Here is a 22,545-nt window from a genome sequence, read left to right as displayed (position 1 = left end):
CACCGTCCCTCGCCGTCCCTCTATCGCGGACAGATATTGCTCCCGGGGGCCCGGAGGGCTGCATCTGCCACTGTGCCCGGGGAACTCAGAACAGCAGGAGCCGCTAGCTTCTCAGCGACCTTTGCAACGCAACGCTACGCAGGCAGGTGAGTCCGCTGTGATCCTTGCCTTGCCAGCGGCCGTGGCCCGCTCATGCCCACGCCCCCGCTCTTGCCCCGGTCTTGCCTCTCCTGCCTCTCGCCCCTCCGCTGTGTTGCTGGCTGGGGGTGGCACCTGGAGCCCGTCCTGGGCGTCCTTGGCGTTTTGGGCGTTTGGCTCCCATTGAGCTTCCCGTAGTGCCCGTAGTGCCTCGGGAGTGGCACGCTAGAGAGTGGAAAACAGTGGAAAGCGGTGGCAGCCACAACAGCAACCACAGTGTTTTTCTCTTGCAATTAGCAATCAGCAAGGAAGAAAAAAGGGAAAAAATCATAAAACCTCAACAAAACTCAACTCAACAGCAAACATCTAACGGCTAAGGCTCAAACCAGTCAGCCAATCAAGGTGGGAAATTGGAGCATAAACTCGAGCAAAATCACTTTCTCCATTTTTTTTTTTTTTCTGGTCCCAGCTTTAGTCTTACTCAGTTTTATTTTTAGCTTCATTCTCAGGAAAAAACTTCACATTTTACATTTTACAATTCAAGTACTTTCGTCCAAAACAAACCCTTCTTGGTTAGGAGTTACAGAAGGTAATAGCAACAAATTAACAATTAACAAATAATAAATAACAAAAGCTAGATAAAGGAACCCTTGACAAGACGCAAAGTTGCCGCTAATCCACCAACTAATCCACATCAAAGGAACCCTGAGATAGTTGGTGGTACATAGAACCCAAAAAACCTAAAATACCCTCAAGAATTACCGCCAAATTACCGCCAAATTAAGCACGCCATGAGGTCAGGCAAAGTTAGGAAAACAATTGAAAATGACAACGTACCTGCCAAACGACGCAGGGCCAATAAGCGGAAACTCAACACTGACATGGACACAGATAATGTGCTGATAGATCAAGAAGTTGCTGTGCTACTTGACTTAACGCCAGAAATTACAGAAAGAACAGCCTTCAACAACAGTAAAACGGAGAGTAAGAGCGTTCAACCTAAAATTTGCTCCGTTTTCTCATTCCTGAAAGAGCCCGGCTCCTACCTAAGCTCCACAAACAGCAATCTGAGGGGGCTGCCCTCGCCAATGGTTCCACAAGGGGGCATGCAATCCAACCACCGCAAAGGCTCCGATGAGAAGTACGGTACAAAAACGTGGGTTACCCACACACCCGAGGATAGTAGCGTACAATTCGAGAACACAAAGAACCACCACAACAGTGGGGACAACAGTGGGGTCAATATCACTACACAACACAACATCACAACCACAGATGCTACCATCATAAGGGGTCCTCCCCTGGAGCCAAACATCGTAATCCAGGTGATCGCTCAGCTTCAAGATCCAGCAACAGGGAACACGAACAGCTGTGATGAGCAAAACCTAGTAAGAAAACTAGATACATTAGGACCCACTGAGCTGAAAACTTCAACCGAGCCAAATCCAGAACCCCCGAACAAGACCGAGATAAAAAACAAATTAGAACCCAACACAGGGAGTAGTAGCGGTACCACGAGGTCTGCACAGGCCATACTTCCAGATCAGCACTACAACCCGGTGATCCAGACAGACAGAGACCATAATGACTTGGGGTGGAACACAGAGACAGAGCCAAAGCTGGAAGGAGAAGAAACTGAAGCAACTGAGGACACGTCAAAAACCTTAACCCCTGGTCCGCGGCGGGCAAGTAAGCTAGAGAAAACACAGGCAAGGGAGCCGAAAGAAGCAATCGATCCTTCGGAAAAAAACAGAAGTACAGACACAAGCCAGGCCCCTATCCAACTCGCATCCTCTAACATGGCAGAGCACGCTCAGCTAACAACAGAAGAATGGGAGAGGCTGGTTGCATCATATTTACCATCTGCCACACAGCTCGACGTCATCACCCCAGAGAGAAAGCAAGATCCCGAGAAGACTCCATCAACTGATGACTCTGAGAAGACGCCGTCAACTGTCGACCTCCCAAAAAGCGCAGATGCACTATGGTCATCCTTGCTAAACACGCTCCAACTTTCCATTAAGGCTATGCAGTACCACTCTGAGAAAATGGACATCCAACTATCCCTCCTGAACTTCTTGGCCATTCACGTAGCCAAAATTGATAACAAGCTGGCAGACATGAACAGCATGATTAAGAGGGTGCAAGCGGAAACAAAAATAGAGCAGCCGAGCTGCGCATGCTATACAATAGTAGACAAACTCACTTCCTTCCCTCAACTCCTGGGAGACATCCTAGCAGATCTAAAACAAAAAACGGAAAATACAACTTACAGCCACCCAGGAACTGGGAAAGAGGGTCAAACTCAACAACTTATATTACCCAGAGAATACTCAGTTATCACAAACACACAGAACCCACCAACAACATCAAATAGCCAAAAAGGTCAAACTGAGCCAAACAGCCGAACCGGCCTAAAAGTTAATAAACCGATCAATGACACCTATGCGGAGACCCTAGGGAAATCCCTAAGGCAGTCTCCTGCCAATCAAAGGAATGAAGCACTGCCACAAGCAAATACACAACCTGAATACACGCAAGGGCACGAATTTGACACAGCGACAGCTGCCCTCAATGACGCCTCAGGAAAGGCAAGCAAGGAAGTACCTAAGACAGCAAATAAAAGATTACGAAAACAAAAAAGGAAAGGAAGAAATAAGACGGCCAACATACAAACTTTTTTCCATAGGGCAATCACCATCTCAGAAGCTGCAGCAATAGATCCAACAGAAGAAGAAGCAGCAGAAGATACAGCCAATCTGCCCATAATCACAACAACCCCACCGACCAGGAATGTGGAAAAGCCACCACAAATCAAAAACCCCACCCTCACAATCGTAAGGGAGGGACTAATGGCAGACAGAAGTAATGGCCCGTCCCCAAAAGAAGACTCCAGAGTCAAGGCCGACACGCTAATCTGGGAAGGGCAGAGGAAGGACCCAAAATCAATCATAACAAACGAAATCCAACATAGGGATAAGGGCACAAAAGATGTCAATCAACGGGACCCCATCCAGGCGGACACTGATAGTAGCATAATACTGTTCATCCCAGACTATAACTCAAGAGGGAGCGGAGACACCCTCAATCGAGGCAACATCTTACTCCTACTATCCACCATTAGCAGTCTGACTGACATCAGCACAAAAGATCTAGCGGCAGTGGAATTTATCCACAGCAACCACTTGTCAAATTTGGAGGTTACAAAAACAACATGGTCAAGGAATGAAACTGTGAAGAGAATTATGGAACATGAGTCAACTTTTCTATCCTGGGGGATACGCTTAAAAAGAATGGAAAAAACAGGTTACCCGGAACCACTATGCCAGGCACATAAAAAGCGACAAACCCACGAGCGAACATGCAGGACACCATCAGGAAAAACTGAAAGCGTCCTGAAGGGGGCTAGAAGCCACTCAGCGTCCAGGATAAACAGGCAAGAGCAATGCCCAACTGATCAAACCGACTGGAATTAGATAGCGAGGACAATAAACACAAGATCCGAAAAGTCTTGACAAAACACTCAATTAAATCCGGCCATTCACCAACAACTAAGAACATGCTCCTGGAACATTAATGGCTTAGGAAACAAAAGAGACGACCTCCAGCTATTCTCCTACTTTCAAACATTTGACATAATAGCCCTACAGGAGACCTGGCTAGAACAACCACATCACATTCAAGGCTTCAACACATATCACCTTCCAGCGACCAGAACTACTAAATACAGCCATCCAAAGGGCGGTCTTACAATATACACTGCAATAAAGTCTTTTAACGAATCAAAGCACATAAGTGCGAAACAGATAGGTAACAATTGCACCCTCACAATAGAACTAGAAGTGAGGGGAAAAGATCCAAAACAAAACTTAGGACTGACGAATGTATATCTACATCCCCGGGAAAAAAAAGCAGGAATGACTCTCCTGGTAGAAGAGATCTCAAAAACACTGACTGAGAGAGCGAACACAAGTCTCATAGTCACAGGGGACTTCAATATATTTCTGGGAGGGCCTCAAACAAGGGACACATCGCTAGAAGAACTGTTCCTTGCATGGGAAATCCCACAACAAGCAACAAGCAAATGGGGTAACCAAAACCGGTTGTCAAGCTTAAGTACAAAGGATCTAGAACACCTTAACCTGGCAGCACTAAATGGCCACTTTGCAAATGACAGCCCCCCGTCAGCTACATTTCACAATTCAACAGTCAGCTCCTCCATAGACTTTACATTTGTATCCTTGCATCTCTTTGCGAAAATCACCGACTTCCGAATTGGCACAATGTCTGCTAGCGACCATCAGCCCCAAGAATTTGGCTTTAACCTCCAGGGGGTGGTGCAAGCCAGATCAGCGATAAACATAGACTGTTCACTGCAGTTGGCACAAAAAAGAATCAAATGCAACACGTCAAACCTGGAAGGCCTTACATCTGATGCAAAAAGCCGGTGGGAAAAGTGTATTACAAACAACACTGAGTACCTGAATGCCTGGGAACACTTCACGAGGAGCCTGGGACAGGCCCACATGAGGAAATCTAATACTCACCGCCAAAATTATAAAAGTCAAGGAAAGAGAACCGACTCAACTGGCAATTGCGACAAGGCCATAAATCAAAACATCAAGATAAAGCACCTGAAAAGTAACATCAATAAATTGCTGCGCAAACTACATCGTGACGGACCGGATCCCATAATTCAAATGGAGATGCATAATTTAAAACAGGAAAAAAAGAGAATAATCTGGCAGGGCAAAAGGGAAGAAGAGGATGAAATGTGGGCAAGACTGCTACACGATGCTAAAGGAACCAACACAAGTGGAAGATTCTGGAAAACAGTCAACTCACTCCAGAACTCCAGGACTTCGACCATTGATTCCTATGTATCAGAGGAAGCCTGGGCCAATCATCTCCAGGCACATTTCAACACAGCGCCACAGCCCAAACCCACAGGGCGATTGGTTAACGCCAAAAAAGCCCACCACGGACGTTACAATTGGGCATTAATGCTTTTGTCCCTACTGAAAAACAAATAATAAACAGGATTGCGAAGGGGAAAGCAGAGGGGGTGCCAGGTCCTAATGGGATCCCCCCAATATTGTATAAACAAAACCCGGATTACTGGGCAGCAGCCCTAGTCCCACTCTTCAAGCAGATAATAGACACTGCAACAATCCCAGCTTCATGGAAAGGCTCTATAATAGCACCAATACACAAGAAGGGCAACGTAAAGGACCCAAAAAACTACAGATTAATAGCCCTAATCGACAACGAAGCCAAATATTACGCTGGTCTCCTATTAGAGGAGCTTCTGGACTGGACAGAAGAAAATGCAGTAATTCCTATCACCCAGACTGGTTTCCGTAAACAAATGGGCACTACAACAAACATGCTAGCTCTCTCGCTCCTCATTGATGCTACAAAGGCAACCAACCTCCCCCTGTATGTATGCTTTATTGATTTCACCTCAGCGTTTGATACTGTCAACAGAAATTTACTATGGTCAAAACTGGAAAAAAGGAACATTCCACATGGCCTTCTCACACAGCTGATTCTACTTCACACGGACACATGGGTCCAAGTCAAGCTAAGGCCAGGAGACCTTCTTTCAAGAAAAATAACGACCACGAAAGGTTTAAAACAAGGCTGTGTCCTAGCTCCAACACTTTTCAATATCTTCATGTCCGACCTGGCACAGCTGCTGGATGAAACCAACTCTCATGCCCCTAGCCTAGGTGGCCTTACTATCTCCAACCTAATGTACGCCGATGACATTGCCCTAACAAGTAGAACACCGATAGGGCTACAACATCTGATCAGCACCACGTTTAAGTACTCGACAGACAACAACCTTATCATCAACCTTTCAAAAACCAAAATAATGATGATTAACGCAAAAAGACCACCAGCAGGATTCCGCTGGCACATGGGAGGGTCCACACTGGAGACAGTAGAGGAGTACAGGTACCTGGGGGTAATCTTTGACAGAAAGGGCTCATTCAACCAGCAAAAGGAAGCAATAAAATGGAGGGGCACCAGCGTAGGGATTGCACTAAGGAACCTCAAAACAAAAGCAGTCGGCCGAGGCTTCACACCTCTGCTTCAAGTGCTACAGGCAAAATTAACACAGGCCCTGACCTACGGAAGCGAATGCCTCCGAGGAAGGGACGCCCAGCAATTGCACAGCACAATAGCGAAAGCCATGAGAATAATCTTCAGTCTGCCCAATTATACTTCCCAGGCACAAATTAGGCTGGAATTTGGCCTGAGAAACCAAACTCTAGAGCGAATGGGTGCCTATGCCAAAAGTTGGCACAAGATACAGAGAGGGGAATCCACAAGTCTAAATCATCATCTATGGAAAGAGATGGAAAATAAGAGTAAGAGCGCGGCCGCGCTATATCTAAACCACTCTCTAAATTCCTTGAGTCTTCAAGAAGCCTGGATGAGCAGCGGATCTCATAACATCTTCAAACAATTAGTCAGTAAATCAGTAAGATCCACGTCGCTAATCGAGGACAAAGCAAGCCTAGCAACCCGGGCCCATGGCTGGACAGTTATCCAAAGCTATACAACCAGCCTCTGTCAAAGCTACCTTGGAGCCGGGTTTACCAGGCGTACAAAGGAGAAGTTTCTACGTCTACGGCTGGGCCAACTTCCTGTGCAAAACCATCTTCCCCCATGGACAAGACCCAAAGAAACCACCAACTGCCGAATTTGTGGGAACTCAAAGGAAGACATCCTGCATTTAATATGTACCTGCAAAGGTCTGGACGCAGAGCGCAGATCCCTTCTAAAAAAGCACTTCAACAGGCTGGGCATAAGAACTCGCCGGCAGGCAGTAAAGGCCTGCTTGGACGGAACAAACATTCAAATAGCAAGCCACGTTGTCAAATTCTTGGACGAAGCAGAAAAGAAACAAGAATGACAGAGGGCGTAAACAGGCTGACACCAATTAATGAAGTAAAACCCAAAACTGATAAGGAATCATCTCATTTGATATGGACAATGGCCTGATACCCGAATGCTGTACATACATATCTGCTATTCTCTCTTTTAAACATCAATTGTATTTAATTCATGGTTTTTATATGTTAACAATTGCAATGGTTTTAATTAACTGAGCAATAAAGATTTTTTTTACTTACAATCAACATGGGGGCTCACAACAAATGAAAAAGAGTCCAGTAACATCGTCTGAGGTTACAGCAATGGCACCCTTGAAAACAGGCATGTGAGAGGTGTGACTCAATGTTGATCCAGCACACGAAGAAAGGGAGCAATTTTAAATCACTACACAACACACCAGGGTTTTGTCCTCTAAACGGCCTGTAGGAGGTTGCAGAACGAGCTCGCCATGCTGTGAGGGGAGTTGTGGTGGGTCTCCAGTACATGTAAGCTAAGATTCAAGCCCCTTCCCTTTCTCTGAGTAGTAGTAATTGCACCATCAAGGCGGTGTCACTGCTCTATAGGTTCACTCAATAACCGGAAGTACAATACAACCTGACCCACCCAGTCTGGCCATGGGTATATGTAATATCCACTCAGAGTCCTTATTCCAAAATGAGTGGGAATTAACATTTTTAATGCATTAGATTAATGTGGAAAAAAAAAACATTAGTAAAAGCCAGTACCATTTACAAAACAAAACTCACACTAGTACAAATGCAATGGATCTCGCAATTACAGCAAACTGGCACATGCATCAAGGAAAAATCCAGTCGGTAAAATACCGAATCGGTAAAAGCAGCCGTTAGCGAGGGTCAAAAACCGAATCCCAATGCATCAACCCTAATCGGGATAAAATAAAGAATCGCTAAATAATTACCCGGAAATATAACGAATCACTAATAACCAACATGCAAAAATATTGATTTGCAAAATACCGAATTCGCAATCACCGAAATCACTATTAGCTCCCGGCAAGTGGCAATGGCTAATAACCAATCGCTACTCAATGCATCAAATATCGCAAATACCGAAAATGTCAAAAATCGCTATTTAGCATGAGCAGATTAAGGGGAACCAGAACCTGGAGGTAAAGTTACAAAAAAAAAAAAAAAGAACCTGGAAAAAATACAAACATGTGCCACAGATGGTACCAATCAGTAAGCCCTTAAAATTGGCCCTGGAGACCCTGTTGGCTTGCACAAAATGGCAGCCCTCTACGTGCTTGCAAGGAGGATGCGAATCAATGCAGCAGGACAGCACAGGATAAGGGTCCAGGAGAGAGTCTTCAGAGTGCGCATCACATTGCTAGGACAGAATGAGGATGAGGTGTACAACAAGTATCGACTGAATCGTGCCATGATCATGCGCCTAATTGCAGACCTCGAACCACTACTGCAGCACCAGACACATCGGACCAATGCAATTCCTGCGCACGTCCAGGTCCTATGCAGCCTGCACCTACTGGCCTCTGGAAGTTTCCAGGGGGTCATCACCGTAGCGGGAGGCGTATCGCAAAGCGCACTCTCACGCTTCTTCCACAAATTCATTGATGCCATGCTGACAATGATACACACCCACATCAGCTTCCCCACAACCCCACAGCAGTTGGACCGCAACAAACAGGCATTCTACCAGGTGGCCCATTTCACCCATGTCATAGGATGCATCGACTGCACGCATGTCCCCATCTGTCCACCCTCTGCCAATGAGTACATATTCCGTAACCGAAAGTCCTACCACTCTATCAACGTGCAGGTTGTGTGCGATGCCAAGCAGATCATCACGGACCTAGTGGCACAATTTCCGGGGAGCACACACACGACTCCTACATATTCAGACACAGTGGCATCCACAGGCGCCTACTCAACGGAGAATTTGGAGGGAATCCTGCTTGGTACGTACACATACCTCTTCCAAACATGAGCACCACCCATGTATATACATCACCGTTGCTAAACCTTTGCTTCCATCTTGTAGGTGACAGTGCATACGCCCTGCGGGAATATATACTCACCCCCTACATCAATCCAGCAACACCCCAGGAGCAACGATACAACGCGGGGCACATAAGCACCAGGAATGTAATAGAGAGGACCTTTGGGATTCTGAAGAGTCGCTTTAGAATCTTACATAAGACTGGTGGTGCCTTGCAATACAAACCTGACACCTGCTGCAGGATTGTAGCTGTATGTGCCATGCTGCACAACATCGCAACCAGAAGGGGGATACCCATAGAGGTGGACAGGAATGACGACTACCGGGATGACCAACCACCCGCACAACACCGACAGGCACACGTCCCTAACACAGCTGAGGGGCAAAGGAGGCGGACATACATCACGCAACATCATTTCTGACCCAGGTAAGAATTAGCCATGACAATTTCATTTGTGGTGCTACTGTTTAATGCACAGGAGCACTGAGGTATGTGCAGGCACACATGAATGAAAATAAGAGCTCCCCAAAACAAGTGTAACAAAACATGCCCGTTGTACTCATGGGTGTGCTAGTGTCAAATAGGAGAGGACCCTGGTTACCCCACCATGGTCATAGATGGCTCTCAGTATGTCTAGTGGCGCCGGCCACGAACGCCCAGCCTCCTTTCAGGTGTCTCCTCCACCTCACCACGGCCTGTCCCTGTGGCTGTGGAGCAGCGCGAACTGCGCCTCCTGGTGCTGGCCTCCGCCACGGAAACACTGCTCACACTTGAGGCAGCCTCACTGCTGTCCTCCACTCCCAATACGCTACCACTGAACATACCGCTCTGCAGGTGTTCCACTGCAGCGTTCACCTGGCCTAGGGCCTTCGCAACATCACCGCAATAATGTCCCAGGTCCACCTGCAGTGACACCGAGCGGCGTGCCAAAACAGCAGTGCTGTTGGACAGCCTAGTGATGGCCTTCGTAGAGGCTGTGGACCGAAGCAAGTTCTGCCGGTGCCTCCTTCTCTCGCTGTCATGCCCTGCTCTCATGGCACGGGTGAGTTCCTGGATGTCCTCCCTCAGGTTCCCATTACCCTCTGCCACCACAGTGGTCATGTCCCTCACTGCCGCTGTCAGGGTACGCATTTCCTTAGCTAGGCGCGCTATGTGACTGCTGATGGTAGCCATGTGTCTCCCCTGCAGGCGCTGGACAAGCAGCATCTGTTCCTCGATGCCACCATTTGGGGAGCTTGCATCTTCGCCTACATTCGGTGTACTGCACAGAGACCTGCGGCGCAGTGGAACTCGGACACGTGCTGGTGGTGCTGCAGGCGGTGGGACGATTGTTGGACCTCGGCCCGATGGTGTTGCAGGTGTCTGACATGCATCCATCACCTGCATGGGTGGGACTTGTGCCCTGCGTCTCCGCTGTTTTGGGGCAGTTGGCGCAGCAGCAGGTTGTGGTGGTGGTGGTGGCGGTGGTGGTATGGTTGCTGGTGGAGGTGGTGATGGCGTCTCTGCCGGAGTGTCGATGTCCGAATCAGCTGGTGTCTCAGAAATGAATTGCCTGCTGCTGTCATCGGAATCACCCCGAGATGCATCTGTGTGTGAAACAGTGCATGGTTAGTGGGATTGTTACTACTAAGGTGTATTTTCTTACATACATGTCCTGCTATGATTCACTAAATATACATCTATGTCTAGCTTCTACTGATGTTGTGAAATATGTTTTATTTTCTACCTGTACATGCACACAGGGCTGACATGACTACAACTCCCATGATGCACTACTGTTATGAGTGAAGAAGTGTGGTGCACTTCTGCATGCATACTGTGATCGTGCTGGGGGGTTGGGAATGGTTGTACGCATGCTGAGTATGGGCACAGCCAAGCATCTTACTTTGGGCACTTGTGGCTGCGCCGGAGGTGTCCATCTGTGTGACTCCCACGACGGCCTCTGGCTCGATGGTCCCTTCTACCAGTTCCTCCAGGGCAGTGTTTGCAGGCACTGTTGATGGTCCCCCTCCTGTTCCAGCTGCCTCCCGGAGCCTTTCAGCGATCCTCTCCTTGGCCCGCTTCCTGAGGTCGTACCACCTCTTTTTTAAATCGTCAATGCTGCGGGGCGTCACTCCCACCGCATTTACCCTCTCTCTGATGCGCAGCCATATGCGACGCTTTTCTGCCTCTGGCACATTTAGGGACAGCTTCCCGTACAGCCGATCGTGTTTGCTGCTCACCCCCTCGATCAGGTGTTCCAGTTCCCGGTCGGAGAACTTGCGCTTTCTCTTCCTCGCAGATTCAGCGCTGGCTGGTGCTTCTTTGTCCATCCTTGTTGGGTAGGGTGGTAGTCCAGGCAGTGGTGAATCACTGGGCTCAGGCTGTCTCCAGTTCCTCCTCCTGTCAGCTCCTCTGGCGAGTGAATGAGGGTGGGGCTGCAGTAATTCCTGGTAGTGATGTCATAGGGCAGTTCCCGGAGCGACCCGTTTTTAGCGATTTCGCTATTACCGATTTCGCTAATACCGATTTTGCTAATACCGAAATCGCTATTAGCGAATTCGGTAATAACGATTTCGCTTTTAGCTAATCGGTGTTTGTGATACTCGCTTTGGTTGTTTCGGTAAATATTAGCGATTTTTAAGGAATCGCTAATTTTTACCGAATCTGTTGATGCATTCAGAAATGCGATTCCTTAATACCGATTCCTTATTTATCGCTATTAAGGATTCGCTTTTTGAAATGTTGATGCATGTGCACCAAAGTGAGCTATTGCCATTTTGCATTACACCATTTAATTAATGCTTCACGAAAGGAAAAAAAAATAACATTTACAATGCCAATAGCTCAAAACAATGTCATTGCGAGACCTATTGCATTGTAAATGCTTGTTTTTTTAGGCAAAGTTTGTGCACAAATGAAGTTAACACTGAAATGCATTTCGTGTTGACGTTACACACCGAGCACTCGTCCACTTGTGGAGATTCACGTCTGACCTTCAGAAAGCCAACTAGCAGAAAACTGGCTAAACATACCCTGGCATTGATCCAGCTGCCTGTGTGACAAGCAGATTTTTGAGCAGTAGTTTGAAACCCACCAATCTATTCTCAGCCAAACCCCTTAGTGGATCGCTGCATGCTGGTAAAGCACCTGTGACAACAGTTTCCCTTAGCTGTTCTTTTGTATGGTAGCGGCTGGTGTTGTCGAAGAGTGGCGGAGCTGAGCGGGGGAAGGGATCTGGGGTTGATGGACGACAAATGACAAAAGAAAAAAAGAAAAGAAAAAAATACCTTACCTGCAGCAGGCGGCGTCACGCTCTTCTGCTCCTCTCCTCTGCAGGCACAGGCTCCCAGACTCAACTGCGGCAAATCCTGGCGCTGCTCTGCCAGGATTGGCCTGAGCGCTCTGAATTTACTCTCCCAGTGAGACCGGGAGCCTGTGCCTGCTGTCTCCAACCCGGCAACGCAGCTCAGATTGAAGACCGCTTCAGTGGGCATGACGGTTGGGCTGGCCTGAGACAGCCGGCCAAACCATCATGCGCACCGATCACAGTGAACTTACCACGCCTCCTGCAGCCTGTCATCCCCATGGCCCCGCCCCCAAAGACTCGGCAGGAAAGGAAAAAGAAAACTATAATAAAACATGTTTATTATTGATTTATTTTTCCTTTCCTGACGTTTTGATGCAGCTGGCAGGGGTGGCGAAGCTTCTCCGCCATAGCAGAGGAGCCGCCACTGCTTTGGTAATCCCTTGGATCCAGTCAGGCACTCTCAGACATCTACTGTCTGGCCGGGGACACGTACGCCATACACCATCACTACTGAAATTATTGGGTGTATGTTGAATGACAAGCTGTCAGCTTTTGATCAGGACTTGAATGAAACATTTCTGATGTTGGGCTGGTGCAGGGCTTTTCAATAACGTGCTAATCCCTCAACTCCACCCCCAGCAGCATCATGACTTGCCATTTCATACAGATGGCTCTGAATAGAAAGTAAAAGAAAGAAAAGATATAGAATTGAAAACGAAAGGCAACTGGCTCCCACTGGCATTTTGGTGAATCGAAGTTCATGGGGGGGGGGAGGGGGGGGATTTGTAATTGGGACGGTCCTTGGCAGCAAATAGGACATCTATGATTACTGTCTTTGCATTAGGCATGTTATGTACTCATAATTTACCTTCTCAGAAGGGTTTAGCCATCTATTCAGTGCTTTAAGTGGGCCGTGTCCCTCAGGGTCTCCGACCCGGTAATATTTTACAACGGATATTCAGCCATGGCCACCACAGGTAAGAGCGGTAGGGCGGTGGGGCCAGCTGAGGGGGATTTCGAGAAACGACCACGAGGGGAAATGTAGTTTCCCTCGTGGACGTCTCTCGAAATCACCCCCCCACCAGCCGTTCCCACTGCCCTACCGCTCTTACCTGTAGCGGCCTTGGCTGCGGACATTAAAACTGGGCCCTATTGGGCCCTATATTCATGTCCTTAACTTTCCAGTGAAATCACTGACGATTTCTGAACAATTGATGAGATAAATATTCAGGTAATCAATGTCAATATTTACTTCCAGTTTATATCTCACACGTTTTTATTGATTCTTGCAATTTATTAGTGTTAGCTATTCCCAGAATGCTGTGTTTTTTCATTCTGCATAGTTCTCTGGTATAGTGCCTGCTTTTGAATGAGTTGCCTTCAGGTGTTTGTAACAGTCACAATTAAGAGGTCTAGAGTTGAGGCTGAGGGCAGTGCGAGTTTCTCACAGTGCCTGTCAGTGGGCCAAAAAGGAATTCACAACACATGGCCATCCAATCCTTGGCATCTCTGCAGAGCACCCACAGACAACCGTTGTCAAAGTCAATAGTCCTGGCTGGTTTTAGGCGTATGTCACTTGTTATTTTATCATATCTGGATTAAATAGCAGAAATCTCAGAGAGACGCAAAAATACCGGTTGGGTGGCACACTGTGAGAATCACAGAAAAGGTACAACTACATAGCCCACGCTTCTTTTAGGGACCCCTTACTTTTTTTAAAGACCCCCATTAATATTTGTACTTTTCCTCAAAGGTGCATTATCAAGCAGCCTGAGAACTGCAAGAGTTTCTAATAGTTTCTGATAGATAATTTTACATTTTGAAGAGTTTCTTAGCCTCCGCTTGGCCTCTGTCACTTCAACACTCAAGAAATAAAGCTGTGCGAGTTTGACCTTTTAAATTAAGCTAGGTGAGATGTAGGCACACAGTAGCTGATTGGTTGAAGGGTGGAGGATTGAATCGCCTGCTGCCTGGGAAGGGGCCAGGCCGCCGCCATGGTGTTCGAGCAGAATGGAATGTTAGGTGGACCGGGCTTGCCCCTTCCAGAGCAGGGCGGCTGCTGCAGCCTGGTGGAGCCGGGGCTGTGGGAAGCGCTGACTCCATCGGCGAGCCCACTCACAGGATACAAGGGGGGGGGGGGCGGAGGCGTGAACAAGTGGGGAGGAGCGGGCGGCTGGCAGAGGCCTCTCGTGGGCCACTGTGGTTGCACATCCTGACTTTCCATCGCCTAATGCCGTGGGTTTGAAAAGAAGGGCGGACTGCAGGATGTTGGGTGTGTGCGGCGCGTGGGCCGCTGCGATGAAATGGCAGTGGGTGGAGAACATGAGTGCATTTCATAGGATTTTTTTTTCCTCTGACACCTTTTAAAGCGACAGCTTGCGTTTCTGTTTGTGAGGTTATGGGCCTTTCTGCTATGCCAGTTCTACCGCAGATCCAGCCCAGCAATCTGCATGAATGTGGCAAACCTCCTGCTGCTCTGATTTGCCACACAGCACTTCCAACTTGTATTAGAACTTAGCAGACACTATCTGGAGTTTTGCACATGAGAAACCTTTGTCATCAAATAGATAAAGCACAACATTTCATAGGGATTCCAAACAAAACCTGGATAATGTGAGGAAATGTTATGCTGTTTGCAGCCGTGCATGGTTTGTTCTTTATATGAATTAAGTGTAAGGTATGTTGCACACACCTTGCTACCTCTTAAATGAATAATATAAATTGTGAATAATTTATTATACACAATGTATGAGATAAAAGTCACGTGTACCTTAGGCCACATTTCACATTGTGTAGAACCTTAATGTATTGATCGCTGTGTTGTCTTTATTAATAGAGCATTGTCCTCTTTCTCCTGCAGTGTTGTTGTCTGTGATTGACCGAGGATTCCGCACCCACTATGATTGATTGTCTGGCACACCGAGCAATCAAAAGATAGCACAAACGTCAAGTGTTGTTGGCGCTGATCAGGTACATTTACAACCATGGGCAGCCAGATGTGTTACTTTTGGTTGTCTGAGCAGTTCACCGCACTCGGTAGCTTGACATGATTGAGAAACGGGGTCAATCACGTGACAGTGGGTAGAGCTGACAGACATTATGAAGGCATCTAAAACGATTAATGAATTGTGAATTTGAGATCACTAGATTATCTACTTTGAACCAAGTCTGTTCATAGCTCTTCTCACTATGGGCTCTGAACCTGAATAGGTTCTTCTCCTCGGAGAGCACCCATTTGGGTCATGCTACTAAAGGACATTTTTGTCTGCGGGTGTAATGTCAGGTGAGGAAGTGAAGCACAGTAGTTGACCACATCCCCAGTGTAGAATTTTGTTGGGTCCTTTCCCTTGCACGCGCCTTTTAAGATTATGACGCAGGGAATGCAGGCCCAGAGCCCAACGTCATCTCTAGGGTTCTTAATTGGAGGACAGCAGTTATGTTTACAGATATATAAGGCATGAGGTAATTGTCTATGAATAAAAGGCATAATAGCCACAACTATTCATTGGAGCTGGTGCCAGTATGTAACATGCCCGAATACTGCAGTGTCCGATTCAGATGGGACAAAATTTATAGAGACCTCTCACACCAGAAAATACTAAAAAAAACTTCCACTTCCTCAGGTTCTAGGTCCTGTCGGATGAAGACCCCTGTCCAGGTTTATCTTAGATCCCATGGCTAGCCTCTTACTTTCCAACCATGATTTCATAAGAAATCCTAGTTTAGACGTTTCCTCCTGCTAGAAAGTCAAAGGAGAGGATGTTTCAGGAAAAAGATGGTATTTGAGAGGGAGATATTAATTCTAGCCTGGATCATGGCTGAGATGATACGGAGGCCACGATTATAGCTCTAACCAAAGATTCATTTTTGTCTCCAGCCTCCTCCAGGTGACAGGATGGAATGTAACCATTTTATTTGAAAACTAACTGGTCCTCTGTGTATAACCGATAAGCTTTCCAGACCAAAAATACACAAAATCAGCATTACTTTTAGTTGTGCTGTCCACTGGGCAGCATGGGCCTGCCCTTCATGTAGGAAGAAGAGGTACAGGCAGATAGGTACTCAGCCCTTCTAGATCAGGTCCACCTGGATATAGGATACCACTGCCAGGTTCATCTCAGAAATTGCCCTATTGCCTGATTTGAGAAGGTGACTTTCAGTTTCGGCTTAACCTGGAGGAAGGAAGTGGTGCTGTAGATACATTTGCCATTCTGTATATGTACTCAATTTGTGAAAGCTTTCCAATGTTTTTTGGTGAAGGAATGTGCATACATTTTTTTTCTCCAAAAACTGTCATACAATACAATGGAATGAAAAGTACACTGAGTATTAGGGAGCTAGGCAAGGGACCTACCACAGAGCTCACATTATTTATAAATGTATTCGATTATGTTCTGCTATGTTATTTTAATTTATTATAGACTCTGTCTCCCATGTGCATAATAGCACTTACAAGAGAAAGGAAGCTGTGATTAGTCTAACAAAGATTGTTTATGGAAAGAGGCATACTTTTAGCTGCTTTCCATAACTTTTTTTATTTGCAGAGATTTTTCGCAGCATGAGTAGTGTGTTTCATAAATGATGGACTGATAAAATAAAAAGATATGTCCCCAAAATAGGTTGTGCATCCCTGAAAGAGGGCTGGAGAGGAGGTCAAATATCTTGTGCGGATGTAGGGGGATCAATTATTTTGCTTAAAAAATATGGGGTCTGTGTTTGCAAAACGCCCAAGGGTTGTACACAAGTTCCTGAACCTAATGTGTTGTGCCACAGGCTTCGATCAGGGCAAAGATCTGGTGTCACGTGATCTCTGCGCCTTAATCTTGTTAGATGATGGAGGGAGGCATTCTGCAACCTCTGGATGGGATCAGTCTGATGATCAAACTAAGTTGCGCCCTTTGAAAAGTTGAAGATAGAAAGTAAAAGACCTTACCACCTTTTGGTTATGGGCTATCGTCCTGAAGTTATATCAGATGAGGAAACAAGTATCCATAGGGCCGTAGATGAGATGTCTATTTTAATTAATGTAAACTGTTTTAGGCAACGAAACTTATGAAACTATTTTTTGGGAAACTGCTTCTATGGAGTTGTAACGTTCCCTACGTAAAGTGATAAGAAACCCTTTTGGATTGTGTTTACACTATAAAAAACTGCAAATAAATACATAAATAATTGGAAATGGTCTGCTTTGACTCGTGCAGAAATTGAGGAGTTTGATAAATCCAAATCAAAGAAGACTCAGAGGTTTAACTCCCAAGAGGCTGGTGAGGGGCAGTTTTCTAACTTTTCCAGCGGTTGAAGTAGTTTTCCTCATAATCAAGCGCTGAGTAAAATATACAATTGTCACCTTCCGAAATTCAGAATTGTGTCCAGGTTTTAGAAATGTATAACCGGATTCTACCCATGTTGCTTTTTACCCTTTTTACCAACTAAAAGAAGAAATTGATCACCTGTTACAAAAAAACATTTTTGTAAGCACTGATTTTTCCATTTTTTAAATATGACACTTTTTAGGTTTGGTTTTTGAAAGAGCAGCCATCAGACCTTTTGCTAACAAAATACATAGAGTGGGCTTTAGATCCACTCCAGTTAACCAATGGCTTTCTCCCACCAGCCACTGCTTCCGATTGCACCAACCTCAAAATATTCTAATTCTTTTTTTATTCATAATATCTGGGACTAAAGCACTTATTATGAGTGCCCCTCATAATCAAAATCATGTAATCTGATACCCTTTGCAATATATACTTCCTTACTTACTGGCTGGTATGCCAGTTGGCATGTAGGACAGCAACAATGGACCTCCAATTCTGCCTGCCTTGGGCAAGTTTCTATATGATGCCCCAACTGTGGTTCAGGGTTTTCATTTCTGTTTCACAGTTCTCCTCCAGGTGTTCTTTGGTCTGCCTCTCTTCTGTTTGCCTTCAGAGGTCCAGTAGAGAGCTGTTCTTGTGATGGATCCTGGTCTCCTCTGATGGTGTGTCCTATCCATCTCCATCTTTTTCTCATAATGATCATGCCCAAGATCTCTTACTTGCATCTTTGGAGGAGTTCCTGTTTGGCAAAGGTTCCCGGCCAAAATGTGCAAGATTATTTTCAGATTACTGATGTGAAAGACTGACAGTTTGGCGATGTCTCTTTTCCTTCTCCACCAGCATTCTTATCCATACAAGAGTGTGGACAGAATGCAGCTCTGGTAAAGTCTCAGCTTGGTGTTGATGCAGTACTGAGATGACCTCCACACATTGTTACACATTGTTAAGAATCTTGAAGGCATTCTTATTTATTTATTTGCAGTTTTATATAGTGCTGGCTAGACCCGGAGGTATCAGAGCGCTTGACATGAGGATCAGCGAGTTACAGGTTACAAGATTACATCAGTTACAGGAGCCAAGAATAAACATAGGAGAAAAACAGTGATTACACAATAACAAGAGATATTAACGCATATGCTGGAAAGGGGAGGTAGCCACAGGATCACGGAGAGAGGAGGTGGAGGAGGGAAGGAAATACAACGGGGAGACGAGGAAAAACAATGTCCAATGTCCAGCTGGGTAGGTGACGGCCGAGGGGTGAACCAGAGCCAAACTCCTCTATAGCTGCCTAAACAGCTCCACTGGGCATCAGAAATGTTGCTCGGTCTCCACGGTGAGTGCAACGTTCATGGTTTCCGCCCGGGGGGCATTGTCATAGATCCATCTGCAGCACCAGACCCGGTGTTACTGGAAAACCCTGAGAGTAGTTCAGACATCAAGGCAGTGCTTGCTCCGTGGCGCTTGTCCAGCTGGTTCATCAGACTGTGCTGCAGCGCGTTCCGTGCCTCCCTCAGTAGTTCCTGTACTCCAATGCAGTCCACCAATGAGGTGGGGAGATGTCTGGCATGCTTCTGCATTATTGGGTCTGAAGTGCATGGCTGCGGAGTGTAACCCAAAATGGCAGCTTCATTGGCTGATGGCCCCCAGGCTAATTCAGGCATTCCGTTGTGCAACGGGCAGCCCACCTTAAGGAGGCTCGTCTGGTGTCCGTCCGGGTGCCGTGGATAGGTGCAGCAATAAGGTCTTGATTGAGCAGAGGAAAATCGCTGAGTTCTCTGAGAAACACTGGCCTAGTTAATAGTACTAGTCGTTTGCACTTTAAATTGGAACATTGTTTGGGCCAGATTACACTCTCAAATTATGTGGAATGTCAGGCATCCACGGGCTCCATCGTATATGCAGGGAGAAAAGAGTCCTTGATGTTGTGAACTGTTGCGATCGTTATCATGCCCAGACAACAAATAGGCAGCTGGCAAGCACTGAGTTATTGATCTGGCATGAGTGAGGTACAGCGTTAGCTCCCTAGACGTGTGCACGATTGAAAATTTACTGTCCGTGTGCGAGCGCTACTAGTGCAGTCGCCATTTTAGGGTCAGGCAGCGTTGAGGAATCGATCGCCCCGCAGATCGTATTGGGCTTTAAAGGTCTGAAATAAATGAGTACATTGAATAGAACTTGGCCTGAGAGTCCTTGAGTGGTTTTCCTTCGGGAAGCAGCCGATCGGGAGGGAATCTGGATCTCCGTTAAGCTGTAAGCACCGCAGTCAGCCACACCTAGGACTCCGCTATCTTGCGCTCAACGAGAGTGTGTTAGCGCCGGAAGATTAAAAGTAGAATTGCACAGCCACTGGCGTATCTCAGTGGCGGTCCCGGAAGGCGTCATGGGCTGTTCCGGGAGGGGGACCGCGGTATGCCAAGCACAAAATCTTTCTGGGGGAAAGGAAGACTCCAGAGCATGATCAGTAGATCCCTGGCGGAAGGGGAGAGAAAATCCCAGGCCAAGTGCCAAAGGTAGTACCTAGTCGGAGGAGCTCCCGGCCGGAGCTCCTCACCCAGCGACCATCTTGACTAGCATTCATGGGCTTGTTCAGTCTGCTCTTGATATCATTGCCTGCTCCTCCATCATGTCTGATAGTACTGCCTAGGTAGGCAAACTCTTCAGTCATGGCTTGCTCCTCTCCATCCACGCTCGTAGGTGAAGGGTTTTGGATGTTGAGTGGCATGACTTCTGATTTCATCGTGTTGATCTTCAGGCACTCTTGCTCTGCATAGATTTTGAGGCATATGCTGGTGTGTGTGTGTGAGAGCAAGGCTAGGCCATCTGTATTGTCAAGGTCCTCCAGTGTGGAGAATAAGATCTGCTGCAAAATTGAAGGGGTGATGGATCCTGGTTGTTTGCCCAACCTGCATTCAGTGAGATTAATTATATTGCCACTTGTCCTTGGGAATGGGGAACCCCTCACTCATTGGTTAGGGAAATGCGAATATGTGCCAGGACAAGTGGAAGTATTCATGTAAGTGGGAAAAATCCTGTTAGTATTAACACCTGGTGTTCATTTTGCAAAGAAAAAGGTCAAAAGTGATTCTTAATGTGTCAGAATCACTAAGACCGAGAGAGTTGTAGACCACAGCCAACACATGTTTTGCCCCTATTGGCTTGCAAGCCTGGGGCTTTTTAAAGGCTGATGAATTCATTGAAATTAATTAAAAAGACAACACAAATTAAACATGTGCAAAATTCAATATAACCAATGGTAAACAACCGTGAGAAATTGCAAATGTTCCCGGATTTTAGATATCCAGTTTCCAAAATAAGCAATTCAGAAAAATACAATCAGTATTTCAAATCAAACCAATAGATATAGGAAAAGAAGTAGAAGAAAAAAGGTAAAAAAGTACAATATCAAAGTTGCACGCGATGCCTACCATTCGTGGAAGCATGGGAAATGACATAATTATTGAAGTACATTTCAATGGCATAGATATATTAAAGTTTATAAAATCTTGCAAGGTGACTGTAGAAAAATCATATTTTTTGTATTTAGAATATGAGGTCATCATGTTATTAGTATACAAATAACATACATACATTGTTGATGAACAAGTAGTAATCCCCAGTGAGGATTGGTAGCCATAATCCAGAATATGCACAGGTTAAAATGCATTGTGGTCGGTTAAGCGATATACATATGTACATTCAAATATTGGCATCAGATCAGTGATCAGAAATATGGGAAACACATAGAGAAGAACATAGAAAGAAAAAGACAAAGAAGACCAGTTCCAAAAGTACTCCTCCATCTACTAACTAGCCTAAGTAGTAAACGAAATGAACTATAGGGTCCTGGGCCCTAGTTGATAATCCATGGTCCTGAAACTTTTGCGTGGTGAGAGTGGGAGGAACTAGCTAAGGTACAATGGGCAGAGGGGCGGTGTTACCTAAGTGCCGAATTAAGGTATATTAGTGAATTAAAGCAGGCAGTTCAGTCGCGTCAATATTATAACCTCGTGAACGTTGTTAGGGTAATGACTCCTAAAAGGTCTCAAAAACACAAAGCGACTTAAATCACATGTCGTGTGGTGGTACCTTGTCTACCACTGGGAGTGGTAATGGTAAACTCTTACAGTGTTCCTGTGGTCAGTAGACACTGTGAGTATTAAGTGGTTTGTGATGCTGTAATATAAAAAGGCTGTCATCACTAAGAGTTGTGCATTATGGGACACCCGCTTGGAAAGATTGAGCGCGGGCGACACATACCTATTTTTAAGTAGACATTGTTAGTTGTAACGTAGTATCGGAACTCATGTAAAGGTGTCTAAGGGCTGAAAGAGTATGGGATGAATACAAATAACATATTACGGGACACTACTAGAGCCGGGGGTTGGTAATGTGTCTTACCGGCAAATATCAAATGGAGCAATCTCTATCGGTCAGCACGAGCGAGAGGCTAAGCATTTCTATGCCAATTATGGGGCTTGAACTCATAATGAAGCCCTATGTGTAGAGTCCTTCAGGATCCTTCCCTGTCACCCCATTTAGGCATGCATTACTTATTGCTACCCTTAACTTAACTATACATGAATGCTCTCTGAATCTGTAAAGAGGTGTATAACCTTAGGATATTAGATGTTTGGTATATCCTCCTGCCTGCAATGGAGTGCTTGAATTGTAATGTTTGAGGGACTATTTTACTATTTAAAAATACATTGCATGGACAAACGTTAAATTCTTTATCTCATTGGTGCATTGTATATAGAAAGAAATCTTTTTTTTTTCAGTGCACCGCTGTTTTTTTAATGTTTTAGTCATGATCCAAAGTGCAAGCCAGGCCTTTTAAATTTTGCCAATTCAGTTTTTTTTTTTAATAACTCTTTTTATTAAACCTTACTGCTCAAGACATCATACAGTCACAAACATTG

The 22,545-nt window shown here is 45.9% G+C and overlaps 1 protein-coding gene across 6 annotated transcripts in view; it reads left to right on the top strand.

Annotated features, from left to right (window-relative positions):
• The window catches only part of LOC146805693 (uncharacterized), a 582,641-nt gene that overhangs the window by 347,289 nt on the left and 212,807 nt on the right, over positions 1-22,545 (top strand). For all 6 annotated transcript variants that reach the window (XR_014967885.1, XR_014967884.1, XR_014967887.1 and 3 more), the window contains one exon: positions 15,172-15,281. The gene's annotated coding sequence lies outside the window, so the exon portion shown is untranslated. The remainder of the gene's footprint in view (positions 1-15,171; positions 15,282-22,545) is intronic.

This window comes from Triturus cristatus, chromosome 8, assembly GCF_964204655.1.
Source record: "Triturus cristatus chromosome 8, aTriCri1.1, whole genome shotgun sequence".
Taxonomy (NCBI): domain Eukaryota; kingdom Metazoa; phylum Chordata; class Amphibia; order Caudata; family Salamandridae; genus Triturus; species Triturus cristatus.
This window is presented reverse-complemented; position numbering and strand designations above follow the sequence as displayed.